The sequence below is a fragment of the Pelodiscus sinensis genome, chromosome 18, assembly GCF_052426305.1.
Source record: "Pelodiscus sinensis isolate ZL-2025 chromosome 18, ASM5242630v1, whole genome shotgun sequence".
In the NCBI taxonomy this organism is placed as follows: Eukaryota; Metazoa; Chordata; order Testudines; family Trionychidae; genus Pelodiscus; species Pelodiscus sinensis.
The window spans coordinates 2,884,435-2,903,736 of NC_143069.1; the positions used below are offsets into that span (position 1 = coordinate 2,884,435).

Below are 19,302 nucleotides of genomic sequence, written 5' to 3' on the forward strand. Positions count from 1 at the left end.
GCGTCCCCTGTGAAATCAGACGTTTGCTGCAGGAGGTAATCAAAGGGTTTTCTCTCCTTCCCCCTCAACCTTACGATAACCATAGTTTAATAGTTGTATTACAATAACACTGGAGACTACTAGGACAACACTAGAGCTGGGAGTAGAACCCGGGATTATGTGTGCACAGTTTACAGATGCTGAGGGTGGATGCTACTGGTGCTGGAAAGGTTCGCATGCCATTTTCTCCCCAGTTTTACTGGGTTTAATGGCTGGCCCGGGTAGTTCTGAGAAAACAGAGTCGAGTGACCAGGACACCAAAATCTGCTCCCATGTCACTGTTAACTCTCCCCATCGTTCCATTTCTGTGCACTGTTTTAATCCAGCGTTGTCACTCTTGTTTCCTGTGCTGGGCAGTTAATCCTCAGACTTCAGCAGCTGAGTAAGGAGCACTGCCTCTACTGGCAAAAGGAAACCGCTGTTTCCATCTCTTGCCTTAACTGTTCTTTAAAAAAAAAAAAAAAAATTGGCAAGGATCTCTTGTCCATGTGAACCGGAGCCGGGAGATGCAGCAGCTGCCACTCTGAATCTTTCTTCACAGATGCAGCGAGTCTGGCTGGGTCTTTTAGGAAGATAGGGAGCTCTGGAGACAGCCACGCGGCTCCGAGTCTCTAAAACGGAGGGAGAGAAAATGTCAAGACCCTCCTGCTAACATGCCGTGCAACAAGCCAAGCAGCTGAATCAGAGGTACGTTGCCTGGGTGCTGGAGGGGTTTTACAGACTTACGTTGATCTGCTCACAGGGAGTAGGTTGGAATCGCAGCCTGGCTTCCTGGTCCAGTGGCACAGCATTTCTCGGAGTTGCCAGGGCTGCCGGCCTTATCCCCTAGCCTCCCTCCTTTCCACATCTTAGCTGGGATTTTCAAAGGCACGGCGGAGTTAGGCACTGGCTGCATGGGTTTTAAGGCCAGAAGGGATCGCCCTGCTCTTTTAGTCTGCCCGCTGGGTAGCACAGGTCAGCGAAATGGAACCCCCCCCCCCCCCGCCCGCCATGCTCCATGCTATAGAGAATTCCTCCCTGTGCTTGGTCCGTGAGGCTTCCTCCTGGCTTGTGCGTGCGTGCAGAGCTGACTTGTCCCGTTGCTTGGTTTGCTGTTTCTCTAGGTCTGGGTGTGGCGCTTATTGGTCCTGGCAGGCGAAGCTATCGAAAAGCACGGGTGGGTTCCTCTGTGGTACCTGCTGGTGGGGCCGGTACAGGATGACATCTGGGCCCAGTGTTAGCAGTGGGCAATGCAGCGGAGTGGCGCTTGGCCTGCATTGCAGGAGCATTGGAGCACGTCCCGCGGGCTGCAGGGAGACAGCGCAGCAGCCAAAGGAGTAAAACATCCCCCTGTTCCCCCTCCCCCAGAGCAGCTTGTTGTGCCATGGCCAGCAGGGAGCCCGGAGCCCTGTCACCAGGGTAGGTCTTGCCTTGCTGTGTCCAGGGATGTTGCTCTTACATGGCACGGCAGTGGGGAACCCTCGCGTGCCTGCACCTTTCTCTGCCTCTTCAAAGGCTTGAAGGCCCCCTGGTGCCTTCGTTACTCTCAGCCAGCTCAAAACATCCTGGCCGTCTGGCCCTGTGGCATGAGTGCTCCAGGAGATGGGGGTGTCAGTAGGTGACCGGTAATGGGGCACGTAGTGCACCCTAGGCAAGAGCCACGAGCCCAAACACAAGCTTTTCTGGCCAGTGGCTCTGAATGAAGCGTCCCATGCTGCCGCAGGGTCCGTGTGCAGGCCTGTGGGGCGTGCACAGGGTGGCAGAGGACTCCTGGAACCGCCATCCTGGAGCAGACCCGTGCTTGTCTTCCAGTGGCCATAGGAGAGAGGGGAGACGCCCAGTTCCTCCAATGTCTCTGGGCCAGTGGCTGAGCTCTGAGCAGGGTCCTATGACGGCACCTCGCTGAAGCTTCCCAGCCCCTTTTCCTGGTAGCTGGCAAAGGGCAGCCAGGCTGGGCTCTTTCTCTCTTGGCCCTTGCCCATCAGTGTGCCTCCTGGGCTAATCCGCATCAGTCCACTGCAGGCCTTCCTGCCCTGTCCTCCAAAGGGATGGGTCTGCTGAGCAGAGCGAGCCCGGCGGCTCCGTGTCTCGCAGATCGCGGCGCTCGTGTTGGGCCGTATGTATCCTGGTGGTTCTCTCTGGCTTTGTAATTGTGCAGCTGGTATAGAAGACACCTGCAACCTCCCGCCTGCTTTTAGGGGATGGTTTTCTATGAAAGAGCGAAATGTGAACTGGCTTATGGTTGATAATGGTCAAACATTGACTTTGCTCTCGTTAATCCTCCTGCATACAAAGGTGGCTGCTACTCTGAGCTTGCTTAGCTGGAAAGAGACTGAAACTTGCGTTTGGAGACGTGTGTGGGAAATCTATTTGAGTTTCTCCCGGTACTTGTCTGCGAGGGGCTCTGTACGCGTAGGCCTGTGTCAGCAATCGTCTGCTTGCCCTTGGAGTTTCATGTGTGGGGATCTCGGCTGTACAACAGCCCTGAGAGTAGGAGACTTGGACATTGGGGGAGATTTTCTAGGGCGCGCCCAGGCACCAGACACGTGTTGATGCTCATGGGGAGTAAGGCAGGAAGCTGCCATTCGTACCTTTTGAAAACCTGCTTCTCGGTGGCTTGGTTTTTGGGTGGGTGTTGAGTGAGCCTGTGTGAACTATTACGGCACCCTAAAATGACCTTTAGAAGCCTGTTTTGGGGACTCTTGGCCGCGTTTCTTTCTTTGGGGTAGAGACTGAAGCAAGGAGCGGGAGGGAAAGGTCTTTCCTCCCACAGCAGTGACCAGAGCTTGAGGAATGTGGGGACGCTAGCTGAATAACTACTCTGGATGCAGTCGTCAGTGAATAACGGTTTGGTGTCTCTTGGCCACACGCCTGCTGCATTATTCCAAAGAAAGCTGTTAGAGACCTCGGCAGTGTAGAGATGCTGAGTGTATTCACTGCTGGGGAGGCTGAGCCAAATCTGCTGATCGCCATTATCTTCAAGAGGCTCATTGTTTAAGAATGCGACTGGGGACGCAGCAGCATCTGACCATCTGTGCTGCCCAGCCTCTCGCTTACGGGATTCCGATGATTTCTCATTTCCTGGAGGAAATGTCATTGCAGAGAGACTTGTGAGTAATGGAGAACTGACCCGCTGAGAGTTCCCTTTGCCTCGCAGCCTCAGTGCCTAGAAGACACGCTACCGTGGAGATCAGAGAGGAAGAGATTAGTCAGAGGAAATTGGGATTTCTTCTTCAGCAGGAGTCACGGCTTAGTCAAGAGTTCAGGAGTCAGTGACGTTGGGTGAGCTGCAGGCATCTGTAATGGTCTGCACACTTCGGATTAACTTCTGGTCCTGCAAGTACACGCCTCGAGGGCTGAGAATTGCCTTATTGGTCATAGAAGCAAAGCCACCTGAGTGCCTCTAGGTGCATTGTTTACGTCTGTGTCTCAAAGGGCTCCAGGGGGATAAAGGGTTATTCCAGTGCTTCCTGGAGATGCTTCCAATTGACATTGCAGTTTGAGGTAAATATAGATCAGACAAGTGATTTGCTCTGCATGGAATGGACTCCTAGCCGCGCTTCCTTTGAAAGTCCAGGCTGGGTTAGCATGCGAGCGACTGAGGAGGAACGCCTTTGGAATGTAACCCTCCGGAGCTTGTTCATGCAGCAGGCTCCGGCTGAACCAGACAGGCTGTCGCATCTTAAGTTACCTGCTTCCGCTTTAGTTTGCTCTTGTTCGGCTTTGGCACTGGTACTGAAAGGTGCTGATCAGATTTTGGAGCTTGATGTTTTTGTACTGGGCTCCGGTAGGGCCAGGAATGGTTTTCCCCTGGGAGATGAGGAAAACATGCATGTCATTGCATTTATTGGTACAATCGATGATTTGAGAGAGCTAAGGTGGGGACAGGGGAGCCTAAAGATGTAGGTAACACAGATGGTGAGCAGTGGGTTTGTGAATCGGACCCTAGCCCGGGAGCCTGCCGCCTTTGCCTGTGCAGAATTGTTTTCTTGGCTGAATAGTCTGTCAGAATGGAAAAAAAATTGTGTCCTTTTGAAATGCTTAAGCATGTCACTACATAACGCTGTGTGGAATGTGCATGGAATTAATTTGCCATGGATTGTGAAGAGCATTTGAATAAATCAAAGAAGGTGCGTTCTGTTACAGACCCTCCAAATGATATTAACTTTTAGATGCCTGGTCTGTGAATCATTTGGCATGGGTGACTTCCTGGAGACTGCTTTTAATAGCCAAAGTCTGTTTGGGCACCAATCCTGTGAATGCTTACGCCTGTGCTTCCCTTCGCCGCCGCGAGCGGATTTCATGTCAGTGGCACTTGCGGAACCGTGGCAGGCTGGGGGCCCCAGATGGTGAACCCTTGTAGATGAGGACTTGATTTCTAGGCTTATATACAACTCCTCGCACAGCAAGGTGCTCCTGGCCGTGGAGGCCTCGTGAGCAAGGCGATAATAGAAATGCACAAAGAAGCTGTTCTTGTCTCTAAAGCGCTAGGGGCTTTCTCGAAAGAGAAGATTGTTAAAAGGCAGAGAGGGCTTCCCTTTAGATACGCTAGTGCAGACTTGTGTTCAGAACGATCCGTTACATGTAATGAAATCTTCTACGCAGTGTCAGACCAGAGTAGCTCTCCTTCAGAATGAGAAGTGCCCAAACTGACTTGTATTTTGAAAGCCTCTTTAAAAATTAGACTGGGAATGAACTAGATCCGAGCAGACACTTGAAATCTAAAATCCCCCGCCAGCTGTTGGTGTAACTTTTATCATGTTTACCTTTTCTCTTAATATTTACTTCACTTACCGTGCTTTCTCACCTGTGCTGGCTAGGCAGCCCCGAAGAGCATCGCCTATATCAATAGCATGCATAATGTATGCTAATATCTGCCAAACCATCTGTTGCTCTTTTTATTGACTGACTCTCTTATTCGGTGTAATTCTGCCACTGTAAACATCTCTCTTATCTAGAAAAATGAAGTCAGTCTTTCAAGCACTGTCTTGCTGAAGAGATTGCTGAGAGAAGTATGTTTGTATGTGGACATGTATATTTTTAACATTGGAATCAAAGCCTCCTGCAAGGATTTTCTCCAGAGCAGAAATGCCACTCCATTTATGCAAACTCGGCGTTTACAATTTACTTTAGCATTAGATCTAAGCAAAGCTGGTGTAATGCAACTGAGCACTGCTTTACGATTCCTGGCGTGTCTGTGCTGTCGGAATCCAGTTGTGAATGAATAGCCTGTGAATTGCATGAGCTACTACTTCCGTGGATGAGTGGAGGAGGCATTTCTTTTGACTTCTTATTTGTTTCCAGGCTGATTTCTCTTGCTTTTGGTACCCCATTCAGTCACAGTTGTAAATTGTGAATCTGTAAATAATTACAGCTGGCGGCCAACGGGCTCCGTTTTCCCTGAACTGTGTCAGAAGGACAGTGAGTTGCATGTCTTGTGACCCTGCAGCAAAGCACAGCTTTTGTGTAACTGGAGGTGGGTCAGACTTTCACAGGAGCAAGAGATAGCAATGTTGTCCTGCACTTCAGACTTAATGAGCCAATGATGATGGATAACTCAGAGTGCATCTCTGGTTGCCTTGGGGCAGACATTAGTCCTTGTGATCAGTTTCCAGGTTTTTAGCATCCTCGGGCAGCGTCTGAGCATTTTGCCCTCTCTGACTGAGCCATAGAGTGAACAAAATATTGTGTCTGTTGTTGCTAAGTTCAAGACTCCAGGAATTGTTACCTAGGGGGAAATCTCATGAGGGAGCTCTGCCTGTTTGTTCTCATTGCTGGTAACAGTGGAAGGGCCAACAGTACCCGCGGACGCCTCTGAAAGTTCCTACTGGACACAACCCTACTGGGTCCTACTTTTTGGCCAGTAACACGTTCTAGGGCTGATGTGTCTGTCTGGCAGTGGCTCCTCTGGGTACAGGAAAGCACTGAGAGAAGAGGGGTTCTGCCACAATGGCCCCAGGAAAGATTTTTATGGGAACCTGTAGGAGTTTAGGTGCCCAATGACCTTGGACCTGCCATAACTCTTTCGTAAAGAAATTGGGGTGAAATTTAGAGTTAGGAGCACAAGTCCCAGGGAAAGTCAGGGTGGGTTGTGCTTCTGATTTCTTTAGGTGCTTTTGAAGGGGGGGCGGGATTTTGAAACCCTCCCCCCCCCCCTTCAAAAGCCCAGCCTGGAAATTAATCAAGGTTGCAGAGTCACTTGCTCTGCTACAAAGCTGGTTTGAGACCAGAATCTTTCCTTGACCTCATCCTCTGTCATTAGCTTCTGCTGCCATGAGTAGTTGTGACAAACACGCCCCCCCCCTTTGCGTTAGCCGTGTTAACATCTGATGATGGAGACGAAATGCTCATGTGGCCCCCATCTGATCAAGCAGCACGCTGCCCTTTGGTCTCAGCCATCTGGTCCAGGTGGGAGCGCAGGCTGAGGGAATGGAAACCACTTGTCTTCTCTCCATGGCTGCTTAATCAAACGCTGAATGTCAGGGCTTTCTCTTGGGAGCCTGACGGCTGCTGTCATGCATCTGCCGCGGATGGTGCTGGAAACCTGTTGCTTAAGGTTTTCAGCTGAGGAGATGTTGATGTGCCAACGTGCAGGTCGGGTGTAATCTGGGAGAGGTTGCTGCTGGCTTTGTCTGTCCCCCCGTCCCAGGGGTTACAGAGCTCGTGCCCTTCGACTTCCTTGAAGTTTGAGGAAAACTGCTCTGTGTTAATTGCAGAAGCATCTGATTAACTGAGCATTGTGCACCGAAGCCATTTACGCACCGGAAGGACCACGTGAAACCGGCACAGGGTTGTCTGTGGGGCTGGTTTCTGTGCCAGTTTCTCTATGTGGGTGCATGTCATGTTAAATCTTTTCTTCGGGAAAACGCTGTGTGAAAGCTTTAGAGCAGGGGTGGGAACCTTTTTTGGATCCGGCAGAAAAGCCAATCCGGGGCTGCACAAAAGCGAGAAGCAAAAAAAAAAAAAACCCAACCACACAAAAAATATACCAAACCCCAGATTCCCCTTGCACACCAAAGCCTGCTGGGGGTGGGGGGCAGGCTAGTGGATTTTGTGGGCCGGGCTTCCCTATGTTCTAGGTGGGGCCAAAAATGAGGAGCTCAGTGTGGGGGAGGGGGCTGCCAGGAAGCGGGCTTGAGGGGTGGGGTTTGGGTAGGAGGGAGGGTGCAGGAGCAGAGTGGGAAGTGTGGTCTGGGCAGGAGGTGGGCCACAGGGCATGAGCACCAGCTTTCGTGCTGAGCGAGGGGAGCCCTGAACCTCGGGGGCCGGATCCAGGCAAGCTGGGGGCTGGATCTGGCCCCCGGGCCTTAGGTTTCTGCTTTTGAACTTTGATCTAACAGTACTCACTTTGTATATCTGACGTGCCTGTTTATGGTTCTGACAAAGCTTTGACTTTTTGAATCTCAGTATCCTGATGGTCTGATCACCCTTTATTTACCGCTACTGTGAGCAATGTAAATTAATACAAATTGGAAAACAGGCTTAACTCCATATTAGGGATGTTCAATTTTTATTAGTTAACTAATCGAATAGTCAGTGGGATTTCCATTGACTATCTGATTAGTTGATAAGAACTTCCGCATTCCGCCTTTGAAATGTGCAGGAGCCCCAGCGGGAACTCTTGTACATTTCAGAGTTGGCCACCGCCTCCCGCTGGCTCCCCTGCCGCCTCCCGCTGGCTTTCAGGCCGGCTCCCTCAGTACACTCTTCTCGTCCCCCACCTTGCTGCCTCTTTGTGATAGAGGCAGCAAGGGGGGGAAGCGACTAGTCAACCAGTGTGTCAACTATACAAGAACCTTTTCTTATTGGATAGTCGATTAGTCGCTTCCATCCCTACTCCATATTCTTGTGCAATTGTCAACTTAAGTCAGTTGAAAAATGCTTAAAATAATTATCCGTATTATCCACCCAAATGATAAAGAACAGAATTCTGCCAAGTCGGCTTGTGTACCCCAAGATGCGGTGACGTGTCTCGAATTGCATGGTACTTGTTTGACAGGCAGCTGAGTTGGATCTGAGGGTGTCCTGGCCTGTGTGAAAAGTCAAACCCGAACAGTGTCCCATTTGTGGATAAGAGCAGAAACGTTCTCTTTTCTCACTAGTCCTTGTTACACTTTCCAGCATCTCTGTGCGACCATCTCTGTGAGCAGACTCCCCAGGCGGCAAGAGAACCAGGCTGCTGACAACAGGCCTGTAAGTGGCTTTCTCTCCAAGGACGGATTCTTAGCTTTGTCCGTTGTTTCCTGCATTGGGTCATTGGCAGCAGTGGAGGAGATGCAGACAGGAGACTGAAATGGGCAAAGTCTGTCCCTCTCCTGACGTCCTAAGCTCTTCCCTCGCTGAGAGAGTTCGCTGGTTCCTGTGCCATTCGGATTGAGATGAGTGTTGCATTCCTCGTGTGCAGGTAGCAGAGACTGCCAGCTCAGTTAGCAGCCGGTCTTTGAAATACGTCTGGGCAGGGACAGCAGGCACTGCGTAAAGGTCTGTGGTGTGACAGGAGGTCGGATGCTTCCACGTGGCGTTGGGGAGGTGCCTGTGCCTGGTCCCAGAGCATAGGATAGCATAGGGACCTGGGTCCCAAATGGTCCGAGGAGCCCTCCCTGGTGGCCCAGAGTATGACACATTTGAAGCTGACTTATAGGGATTCCTAGGGGGCCTTAGGCCATGGGGCTGTGCTGTGTCAGGGCATGGTACAGACATGTGGCAGCCAGGCGCATGCTATGACCCTGCAGAGTTTACATCCTGGGCAGGGGGTGGGGGAGATGTTATCTCCCTTGAACTGGTAAGACCCAAGCACTAGATGCGAACAGGAATCGTCCCTACAGCAGGCTCAGAGGGGAGCCATGTTAGTCTGTCGTTTAGAAACGAAGAGCCGTCCCGGGCCCCTTAGCGACTGGCACGTTTATTCGGTCGTAAGCTTTAGTGGGTAGAACCCACTTCATCAGGCGTTGGAGGTGCCACAGGGCTGCTCCGTGGTCTTCCCGCTGGAGACAGCCATAGAGTGAACAGGGCGGGGGGCCACTGATGCGGCAACGTAGGTGTGAGACCCTGAGCTGACTGGCTTCCCGTCAGTCGCTCGTCTTGTGGAGGGGACTGTGGAGTCACTTAGACTCAAAGACTTTAAGGTCAAGGGACCATTATGATCATCTAGTCTGACCCCCTGCACAACGCAGGCCACAGAATCTCACCCACCCCTCCTAGAATAATCCTCTCACCTAGATCTCAGATGCCCCAGAGGGATCACAACAGGTAATCCCCATGTGATCCTCCCCTGTCACCCATTTTCAGACAGAGGCTAGGGACACCATTCCTACCTAGCCTGGCTAACAGCCATTGATGGACCTAACCTCCATGAATCTATCTCGCTCTTTTTTGAACCCTGTTAAAGTTCTAGCCTTCACAGCATCCTCTGGCGAGGAGTTCCACAGGTTGCCTGTGCGCTGAGTGAAGAAAAACTTCCTTTTGTTTGTTTTAAACCTGTTGCCTATTCATTTCATTTGGTGACCCTTAGTTCTTATATCGTGGGAATAAGTCAATAACTTTTCCTTAGTCACTTTTTCCACACTGGTCATGATTTTATAGACCTCGGTCCTATCCCCTCTAAGACTCCTCTTTGCTAAGCTGGAAAGTCCAAGTCTTTTTAATCTCTCTTCATATGGGACTCGTTCCAAACCCTCATCATTTTTGTTGCCCTTTTCAGAACTGCCGCCTCTAGTTGGAGAGAGAACTTCTCAATGTAGGTTAGAAACCTCACCCCCGTCCTCCAAGGACAAGGTCCTTATGCAGGCACACCCCAAATTCCTTCCAAAGGCGGTCTCCCCATTCCACCGTCACGGACCGCTACACCTCCCCGCGCTTTACCCCAAGCCCCACAAAACTCTCGGGAAGCTACACGGCACACGCTTGATGTGTTTTACTATTTGTGGAACAAAACCCGCCCGCAAATCTCTTAGACTTTTCATATCCAAAGGTGGGGCCGTTTCCAAATGCTCTCCAAGCGGCGATAAGATGGCAGAAGGGCATGCTCTCATGTACACAGTCTTGACAGTCCCGTGGGGCTGTGTGCACACCGACCCGCGTGGGCCCCACTTCCATAGCCCTCCTCCTCGGTGCACCCCTGACTACCGTAGGGACCTACTTAGCCTCTCGGTCCCGGGAGTGCCGCTGCTGCCTCCTCCCTCAAGAAACTCTGCTGTCGTTACCTCTCACACTTCCACAAAAGCCTGTGATGTTGAGAAGCAAGTCTCCCCATCTCGGTGCTTCCACTTCTGGGCTCGTCTCCCACCAGCTCCAGCTGATTCTGCCCCGCCATTGCTGGACACGTCCAATTCCTCTTTGGACCCAGATACCGGCCCCCACTGCCTCAGTCTTGGGCACTGCTATTACCCGCACAAATTTCTGTATCCCTTCCACACTGTAGGTACACACACCTTTACCCAGTTCCTAGGGCTCAAAGTGCAACCCTGTGAATTTACACACCCACCCGTACCCAATTCCTACGGCTCAGAGTGTAACTTCCCGCGGGTTGGCAGGATCGTTAGCCACTGAAAGAGCCTCACACAGTAATATCCGTATCCTCTATTGATTGACAATTCCCAAACAAGCAGAATACACACACTAAGCACACAGTGTCATGCTCACCAATCCGGGTACAAGCAGACTTCCCCTGTTGGCCAGCCAATATCAGTGTCTCTGGTCTTAGGCTGTGTCTCAGAGGTGAGTTGTTCTTTCTAGGTCTTCCCCCGCCTCCTGGTCCTCTTCCAGCCTTTTCTTCCTTCTGTTACTTCTGATCTTCTTCTTTTCCTTTTTGAACCCCAGTTTATATAATGAAACCTGACTCTTGCTTAGCTAGACCTTAACCAATTATTTTAGTATAATTTTACTAACCAATCCTAACAAAATTACCTAACCAATCATACCCCACCACCTCAATTGATTTACACCTAGCGAAATTAATTATCCAGCAGACAGAAACAGTTACAAACGAGACAGACCACACAGTCAAACAATAGGAAAGTGTGATAGGATAAGTATTCCACGCCATTCTCTATGGATAAGCAGTTTCTCGCCAGACAGGATGGTGTGACTTCTGTTTTCTTTACCCATCTGAGATCGGTTTCTTTATCTGGTGACAGTGGGGCGGGGCAAAGTCCCCTCCTCACAGCCTGGTGTGACACTTTTTAATACAATTTAGATGGAACTGAGAGTCTGTGACTCCAGGCCTTACAGTAACGGCTGCTGCTCTTCAGTCTGGCTGCAGAAGGCAGCTTTGGTTCAGGCCTAGCACAGGCCTTCCAACATGGCTACAGAAAAGCCAGATTGTTACACTGCAGACCATGCAGCAGCCTCAGCATTGGCCTCCTAAAGCATGGGCGTGGATGGGTGCTTCTCCCTTTGTGGCACGTGGTACGATTTATCAGTTCCTGGTGCTTTCATTTGCTGTCAGCTGTTCTGCCGGTTTCGGAAGTGCACAGCTGTGAGGTGAGACAGTTGATCAGAGGTTGGGCCAAGGCTCACACGTTCGCAAATCCACCAGCCTGTCCACGTGCAACATAGTGAATCATGACAGATCAGTCCCCAAACCAGTCCAGGCAAGGGTTAATTGGGGCCACGGCCTTTCTGCTGCTATACAGGTTCGAAACATGCATACGCATCACGGCACGCAGCTGCCTCAGTCCCCAGGGTGGCAGGGCTGCATGCACCTGTGTCGTGCAGTGAACCAGGCTGCTTCCCAGGAAGCTGCAGGGTCAGACGGCTTCAGCATGTGCCCCAAGTTGCTGTTCTAATGTAAAGGTTCGGCACCTCTGACTGTGTGTGCGGGACCCCTTCGTTTTCCTGCTGCCGGCTCTCTTCCTAGCCAGACGGGGGACTCGTCATGGGGTGTCTGCAGACTTGGGGTCCCTAGTCATGTGGAGCAAAGGACTCACATCCGTGCCCGGGAGTTGAGATGCTAAATGGTGTGGCCAAGGTTGATTCATTCCTGCAGACAGCTCTGCAGCTGTGTTTTATAAACGGGCAGCTGTGCCAAGCGGTTATTCGTCTCTGGGACTCCAGTCCCCTCATAGCTCCCTGACTTCCAGTCCATAGCTCCAGTGCCAGGACTTCCAGTTCTTCCTGTGTGTTTGCCAGGCTGCCTGTGTCCTCCCCAGCACCAAAGGTAACGAGCCACTTGCCCCGCTGTCTCTGGAGGAATCGGGAGCCTCCCTGCCGCGCCCGCCTCCTTGTATTTCCTCCTGGTACACATCCCGGAAAACCTTGCTGGTCTCCTCCATGGGGCACTGGTTTGGCCTCGTCAGCCTGATTGGCGGGCCTCAGTCTCACCTGTTAGACTCGGATGCGCCTGCCCAGCACCACGGTCGCCTCTGTGCCAGTGTGGATGCTTCCTGGCCAACGCCCTTTTAAAAGATCCTGTTGGGAGGATGCTCAGAGAGAGCCGCAGAATAGCAGAGAGCCCTCAGCGAGGAGCACTTACCCCGCGAAGTGGAAACGCTTCTCCATGCGGTCCCGTCAGGAAGGTGTGGACTTGCTGCTGGGCTACCGTCTCCAGCCAAAACAGAGTTTGGCGGTTAGCTCTGCAAGGGGGCCTCTGGCAGCTCTTCTGACCGTCTGTGTCCTTGGCTAGCAGATCCTTCCTTGCCAAACCCACCAGCACCAGATGGTGAGCGTGGTCCGATCCTATCCACGCATGCAAGATCCCCTCCCTCCCTCATTGCAGCGTGAGCCTAGCCAAATGTTCAGTCGTCTGTGAAGACCAGAGTGTCTCGCTGTTACAGCAGTAACCGAGGACAAACTGGGACTCTCTGTTTTACGGCGGTGCTGACAGGCTCCGGGGGAGATGGCGACACCCAGCCAGGGTTGTGTTTGTGCAGCACCCCGTACAGTGTGACTTTCTGGGAGATCGGAGCCAGGAGGAAAACTCAGGCACCGTTACTCCCCGCCCTGTGCTCTCCCACCTGGGCTGTGCCGTCTCATGCTGCAGACAGGTTTTCTGTCCGATGTCAGCGGTTCGGCTGTGTGCTGTCCCAGCTCTCCGCATACAGCTGGCCCTGCCAAACTTGAGCAAACTGCCCGGTCAGACCACAAGACTTGGTTTAGTAGCAGAGGCACCTGCAGACTCTACCAGACGCCTCCACATGTATGCTTGTAAGAGTGGACACGGTTCAGTCAGTGGTGGCATGTTCCACTGCCCCCTCGACTGGTTGAGGAGTTTAGGGGCAGTATCCCAGCCCTGAAAGACGCGGACAGGGTGGCTGGGTTAGACAACGTACAGCTCACCTGCCACGTTTGGGGACGTGTTTGCGCGTTTGCGCTGTTTCGGGCAAACCGCTGCTACTCACCACTTGCGCCTGGATATTTGCTCCTGACGTGTCAGGCCAAGTATCGCTCTTGTCAAACCATTCTCTGGAGTGCGAGGGGGGGGTTCCCGTGCTGGCTCACCTAGCCTAGTGTTCTGGTGCCGAGTTGCGTCCCAGACGCTGACTAGCAGCAAGCCTCGCATTGGACCGGGCCTGTGGCTCCGAGAACAACTTGTGCTAACTGTGGTTCAGCAGGTTCCTTCTTTCTGCTGTGCAGCAGGAATAGGCCGGCTTGGGCAAGGAGGCCAGACCGGGGGCGGGGGGAGCAGCAGTGACTGATCTTTGCGGCACGGTGAGGATGAGCGGCTGGCTGCAAGCCTCGTGTTCCTGGAGTGCGCTGGGACAAGCACTGCATGATTAATTAATGATTTAAAACTCTGTGTCGTGCCTGATCTTCGCGCTGCCTCCGGCTGCTCTGCAACGGAGGCTGAGACGGGGCCCGAGGCTGGCTGAGACGGGCCGTGAATCAGAGATGCAGTGTCTGGCTCGGAGCGGTTCATTTCCTCAGAGCTCCCTGCGAAGGCGGCCGGGCGCAGCTGCATCTGTGCTGCCCCACTCCTGCTCTCCGGCAGGGGTTCTGCAGGCTGGAGGGGGCGCACATCCAGCAGCAGCGATGCTGGGCTGAGTGCCCAGAAACTCCTCTAAAGAGAGCGTGGGGAAGCTGGTAGAGCCATTGGCAGTCCGTTGGGAACCCACGGCTGCACTCGTACCGAAGGGTGACTTCAAACCGGTTCAGGTAAACTGGTGCAGAGCCTCGTGTGGACAGCTGAAGGGTCAGGCTGAAAGGAAACGGAAGGAAACTGCTCTGAAACCGCGACCAGCGATCATCCCCCCCGCAGGAGCTAGCTAACTAAAGGGGAGCGAGTTTGGGTGGGGACACGGGATTGAGTGGGGCGTCGGAAGCAGCAGCCTGCTCCTTTGTGCTCTTGGATTGGCGGTGGGGCAGCGAGCGTGAAACGCGGCAAATCGCAGTGTGCACTTGCCGCACGCGCCGCCTCCCTCGCTTTGAGTGGCACCCCCAGGGCCAAGGGGAAATGCCAGCCTGGCTCCCGCCGCACGCTCCAGTGTCTAGGGCTGGTTGCACCTTACTGCAGTGCTGCGGCAAGGACCGGCGCTCCCCTTGGCTTCAGCGGGCCCTCTTGAGCGCTCAGCCCTTAACTGCCGCGTGTCCCGTCTGCTGCCCCCTCCGCTCAGGGTCCTAATGGCCCGTCTGCACTGACACACTCGCCTCCCTCTCGCCCCTTTGTGCTGGGACAAAGGCGGGGTTTTGACTTCAGGTGGGGAAGGAGCAGATGGGCTCTCTGGGAAACAAAGGATCTGCGCCCCCAAAGGTTCATGGGAACGGCCGGGGTAGGTGGAGGCAAGGATACGGGGAGTGCACAGTATCCTAGCAGGGCAGTATGGAGTAGCATGTCTCTCCCCCCTTGGAGCACTTGGCTCTCCTGTGGATAAACTAGGAGCGCCTTAGAGAGTAGCATACATGTATCTGTATCTCGTGTCCGGAGCTTGCTTGGGCACAGCCCACTTCCTCAGAGGGGCGGAGCAAGAGGCACAGAACACGCCCCCCGTGTAAAAGATGTCAGCGCTGCCGGGTGACCAGAGCTGCTGTGAAGACTGGCCAGCGCAGGCAGGGACTTTTCAGAGGCAGCTGCCCCAGGGCCTTGCTGCTAGTCACTGGAGGGTTGTGAGAAGGCAGTGGACGACCGGTGGTAGCGTGTCCGGAGCGGGCACTCGCCTGTACCTCGGAGGTGGCGTGACTCTGACTAGAGCCTGATGAGGCAGCGTGCAGGGCCGAGTCTCTCCTGTGCTGCCGGCCAGGAGCTGGCCTGGTGACTCCCAGGGTCCGTCTGCTCGGTGGCCCGTCCCGATCCTGATGATGCTCCACGAGCCTCCGCCTGCTCGGCACTCACGTCTGGCTCCAGCCCCAGGACCTGATCCTCCCCGTCAGTCTGAGAGGAGCCCTCTCCCCACCATGAGGGAGGAGCCAGGGGCCGGGTGACAGCCAGGCAGAGCTTTGTGCAAATTTCTGCCTTCAACTTGGCCTCCCTCCACCCCTGTCTCAGCCTGCCCGGTGCTGCCTTCAGCCCCACGGTGTGCTGCATGCCACGGGGCTTGGAGGCTAGACAGCCCCCCGGGCATGGCCCTTGGGCAGAGTTTCATTGCATGAGCAGTAGCAGAAGGGGCTCAGGCTTCCGTGCTGCTGGAATTTGCTATCCCAGGAGGGAGCCGCGCTCTTGCCGCCCTTCCTCGGGGCGCCGTAGTAAACCCTCGCCTTGTGCAGATTAACCAAAGCCTGGGCGTTGCCCGATAACCCGGGGATTTCACAGCATCCCGTTGCCCCAGCTCGAAGGCTTCCGCCAGGCCGCCATGTCGTCATGGTAACTGATGGTTGGGATGAAGGGTGCATTGTAGAGGGTTGGATTCCCGGCTCCAGTTCTGAGTTCTCCTCCTCCAGTCAAACGCTTCTGCCAGTGGGAATGCCAGCCAGGGTGCTCTGCTGGCCAGCGGCGCCCCTTGTGCTGTAGCGTACGGAAAGATGGAGGCTGATCCGAGGCGCATGTGGCTTGTCAGTCTGGCTTTATCCTTATCCGCCGTGGATCCCTTGCGAGGAGAGGGCTAGCCCAGACGTGAGGCGCATGTTATCCAGGGCTCAGAGTGCCACAGGAGAAGACGGGCTGGCTGCTTACGAGCAATCGTCTGGCTTGTTGGCCTCCGACCACCTCTAGCAGTTGTCCAGCCATACGATATTAACTCTCCAGATACAGATTACGACTTTACCAAGCTTTACTGCTGGGGGGAGGCGGAGAGCCGGTGAGCTTCTGACTCAATCCAGTGCCTCGTCCTAACCTCCTCTTGCCAAATCAAGAGCCGTTTCCAACGTGGTGGCAGCCTGGCTCTGCTAGAAGGTCTGTCAAGTCCTGACGGCCATGGGAAAAGGGAAGAGAGACGCATTACTTATCTTTCCACAGAATGCTAAAACCAGGGCTCCTCCAGTGACCGTGACAGGCAGCAGGTTGAATACACACAGAAGGAAACGCTTTTCTCACAGCTAGGCAGGGGGTGTTCTGATGGCCAAAAGAGACCTGGGAGGGTAGCTCTGTCAGTGGCTGTTAGCCAGGATGGTCAGGGGCACCGCGCCGGGAAGCCCGTTGGCTCGTTTCATAATTGCCCAGTCCTGTACCTTTCCCCGAGTCTCTGGTCCCGGCCACGTTGGAGACTGGCTACTGGGCCAGTTCTGACCCAGCCTGGCAGCTCTTGTGTCCTTTGAGCCAACGCAAAGGAGCGTAAATAAAACCAGCCGAAGCCCAAGCTGTGCGATCGTTGTCGGGGGGAGCTAAAGTACAATGACCAGCCCCCAGGTGTCCAGTACTGATCTCCCCTCTTGTTTCTTCCGCATCCCCGTGCGGATCTGGTTTCCTGAGCCGCCTCCTGCGCCCCAGCCCCTCGGCGCCACCTCTGTGCCCCACGGTCTGTGTGCAGAATGACTTGCGTGCTCCATCACCTTCCTACTGATGCACAGAACAAATGCCATTCTGCGCGTGGACTCGCCCGTCGGGGGGAAACCCGGCATCCCCGTTAACCTGGCAGCCTGACTGTGGAGCACACGGAATCCCAGCCGGGCCCCAGTCAGAGCTTTGTGGCCCTGCTAGAGTAAGCAGCGAAACGAGAGAGGAGACCGTAGGCCAGCTGCTTTCTCGGGGGGGGGGGGAGGCAGTTCTGCCCTGTGCTCAGCAAGAGGCGCTGGGTGCTTGGGAGCGCTGCGTAGAGCCTCTGTTCAAAGGGCCGTTGAAGGCTGTGCACAGACCTCTCGCCCCCAGGCATGCGTGCGGATGGTGCCTGCGTGCCCTGCCCTGGTGCTGAGCTGTGTGTCCCGGCCAGAGATGAACTGCGCGCCTTTCTGAATGGGAACCATTGTCGGGGCATAAATCCTGGCAGCACCTTCCCACCCCCGGCCCTGCTCCCCATGGAATCCTGCAAGAGTGCATGCAGGTCTGCCCCATGTGGCTTGTCAGGAGAGCCCAAGGAGCTGCACCTGGCTCTTTGGTGCTTCAGAAATATGCCCCCCCCCTTTATTTTGTACTTGAGTTGGAATGCTCTCTGGAAGAGCATGGAGAGATGAACACGCGAGTGGCCCTGCTGCGGTGCAGAATGGGTGATGCCCACCGGCCTTTGCAAAGAATCTGCGCAGAATGTTTGGAAGCCTCTTTGCCGTGAAACTTCTGGCCTGCAGCTCTGTGGGTACGGAGCCGATGGGCCCCACCACTCTGGGCGGTGAGCCGTCCACGGCACGCGGGCCCCTGCCTTGCACACAAGTGTTACCCAGACACACGTGCCAGCCTCCTTTTGCTGCTTGCCCCTTACTGCCCCACCTGCCGCTCCGTCTCCGTTTGGGGCTGAAAACGGCCTGTCCTCTCGCCCACCAGCTGTAGCTTCTCGCTTGGGTGCCGACGGCCGTTAACCCCCGGCCGAGCAGCAGGCTGCTGGGGTGGCAGCCCAGCCCCAGGAACCTTGGACAGGTCAGTAGCTCAGCTGTGTGAGTGTGCAGGTGGCAGGTGCCCACTGTAGCCAAGCGCATTGCTGCAGTTACTCTACGGCTGGCCCGGCTGAGCTTGGCTAAATTCCCTGTGCCCCGCTTTCTCCCTGGGCCTTGGGGATCCTGGCAAGACCCTGCGGTTCCCCCCGGGCTCCGTGCAGCAATGGCTGGCGCTGAGCCCGCGCGCTGCGGGCAGCCAGGAAGAGCGGCTGACGTGCGTCCCGTGCCTGGAGTGCTCAGGCAGGGAAGGCTTTCGCGCTGGCCAGCACCGTCACAGGCCAAGCCCTGCCAGCTGGTTTCTTGTGGGATGAGAGCCCGTCTCTGCGAAGGCGGCAGCAGGACAGCGGGGCTTTCATCCGGGCTGGCTGGTCTGCTCCACGCAGGAGCCCGGGTGGGAAACGCCAGAGGCTGCCCTTCTGGTGCTGTGGGATGGGGCTTGTCTAGTCTGACCTCCTCCTGCACAGGGTCGCTGGGACGGAGCCCTCTGCTGTCCAGGATCTTCTTCCCACGTAAGTCGGTCCCGTCAGCCCTGTGCTGAGTGACTTCAACTTAGACCCTCGCAAGCCGCCCGGAGCACCCCTGTGCCCACCGGCCCCAGCACGGAGCTGCCGTGGCCAGGGCAGAAGCGCCTCTCCCCACCTGATGCAGCTGCTCCTTGCTGGGCCGGGCAGGGAGGGGCCCCTCTTCTCCAGCAGCAGCAGCTCTGTGCTCTGGTCAGGTGAGCACGCCCCGCACCCGGCCCACAGCTGTCACGGCTGGGGATGGGTCCTCCCCCAGCCTAGCCTGGGCCTGCCCTGGCTGAGGGACGAGTGTCTCTCACCTGGCCCCAAGCTGCTGCAGTGAGAGGCCTGGGGGGATAGCTCTCTCTCCCCTGGGCAGCCTGCCCCCAGCCAGAGCCCTCCCCTGCACGCTCCTGCCACATGCTGTCCGTGTGCAGAATGCCTTTTGTGAGGATGCGTCCCTCCACACTGGTGCCCACAACAAAAGTCCTTCCGCACGTGGACACGAACATTAGCGGGAACGCTCGGGGCTCGGTCTGTACGCAGCCCTGCCCGTCCCTGTGCTGGTTAGCTGATGCTTACGCGCTCGAGGGCAGCGAGCGATGGCTGGATGTCTAGCTGGCAGCCGGTACCGAGCGGTGGTCAGGCGGGGACCGGCTTTGTTCCGTGGTCTGGAGGAGGGGGTGGCTTGCACCCTCAGCAAGTTGGCTAAGCCGGGGGAGAGGCAGATACTTTGGAGGGCTGGGGTAGGGTCCAGAGACACCTCAACACATGGGAGGATTGGGCCCAAAGAAATCAAATGAGGTTCAAGGTTCCATTTAGGCCGGAGGAATCCCAAGCCCTGCTCCAGGCTGGGGCCCGACTGGCCAAGGAGCCCTTGTGCGGAAAAGGGCCT

At 55.0% G+C, this 19,302-nt stretch overlaps 1 protein-coding gene across 8 annotated transcripts in view; it reads left to right on the top strand.

Annotated features, from left to right (window-relative positions):
• Nucleotides 1-19,302, top strand: part of SIPA1L3 (signal induced proliferation associated 1 like 3) — a 109,691-nt gene that overhangs the window by 46,058 nt on the left and 44,331 nt on the right. For 3 of the 8 annotated variants that reach the window (XM_075915484.2, XM_075915493.2, XM_075915485.2), the window contains exon 3: nucleotides 581-726. The exons of 3 other annotated variants lie outside the window; for them this stretch is intronic. The gene's annotated coding sequence lies outside the window, so the exon portion shown is untranslated. Of the gene's footprint in view, nucleotides 1-580; nucleotides 727-2,927; nucleotides 3,523-8,139; nucleotides 8,212-19,302 lie in introns of those variants that run through there. 2 more of the 8 variants (XM_075915486.2, XM_075915492.2) reach the window with 2 other exon arrangements.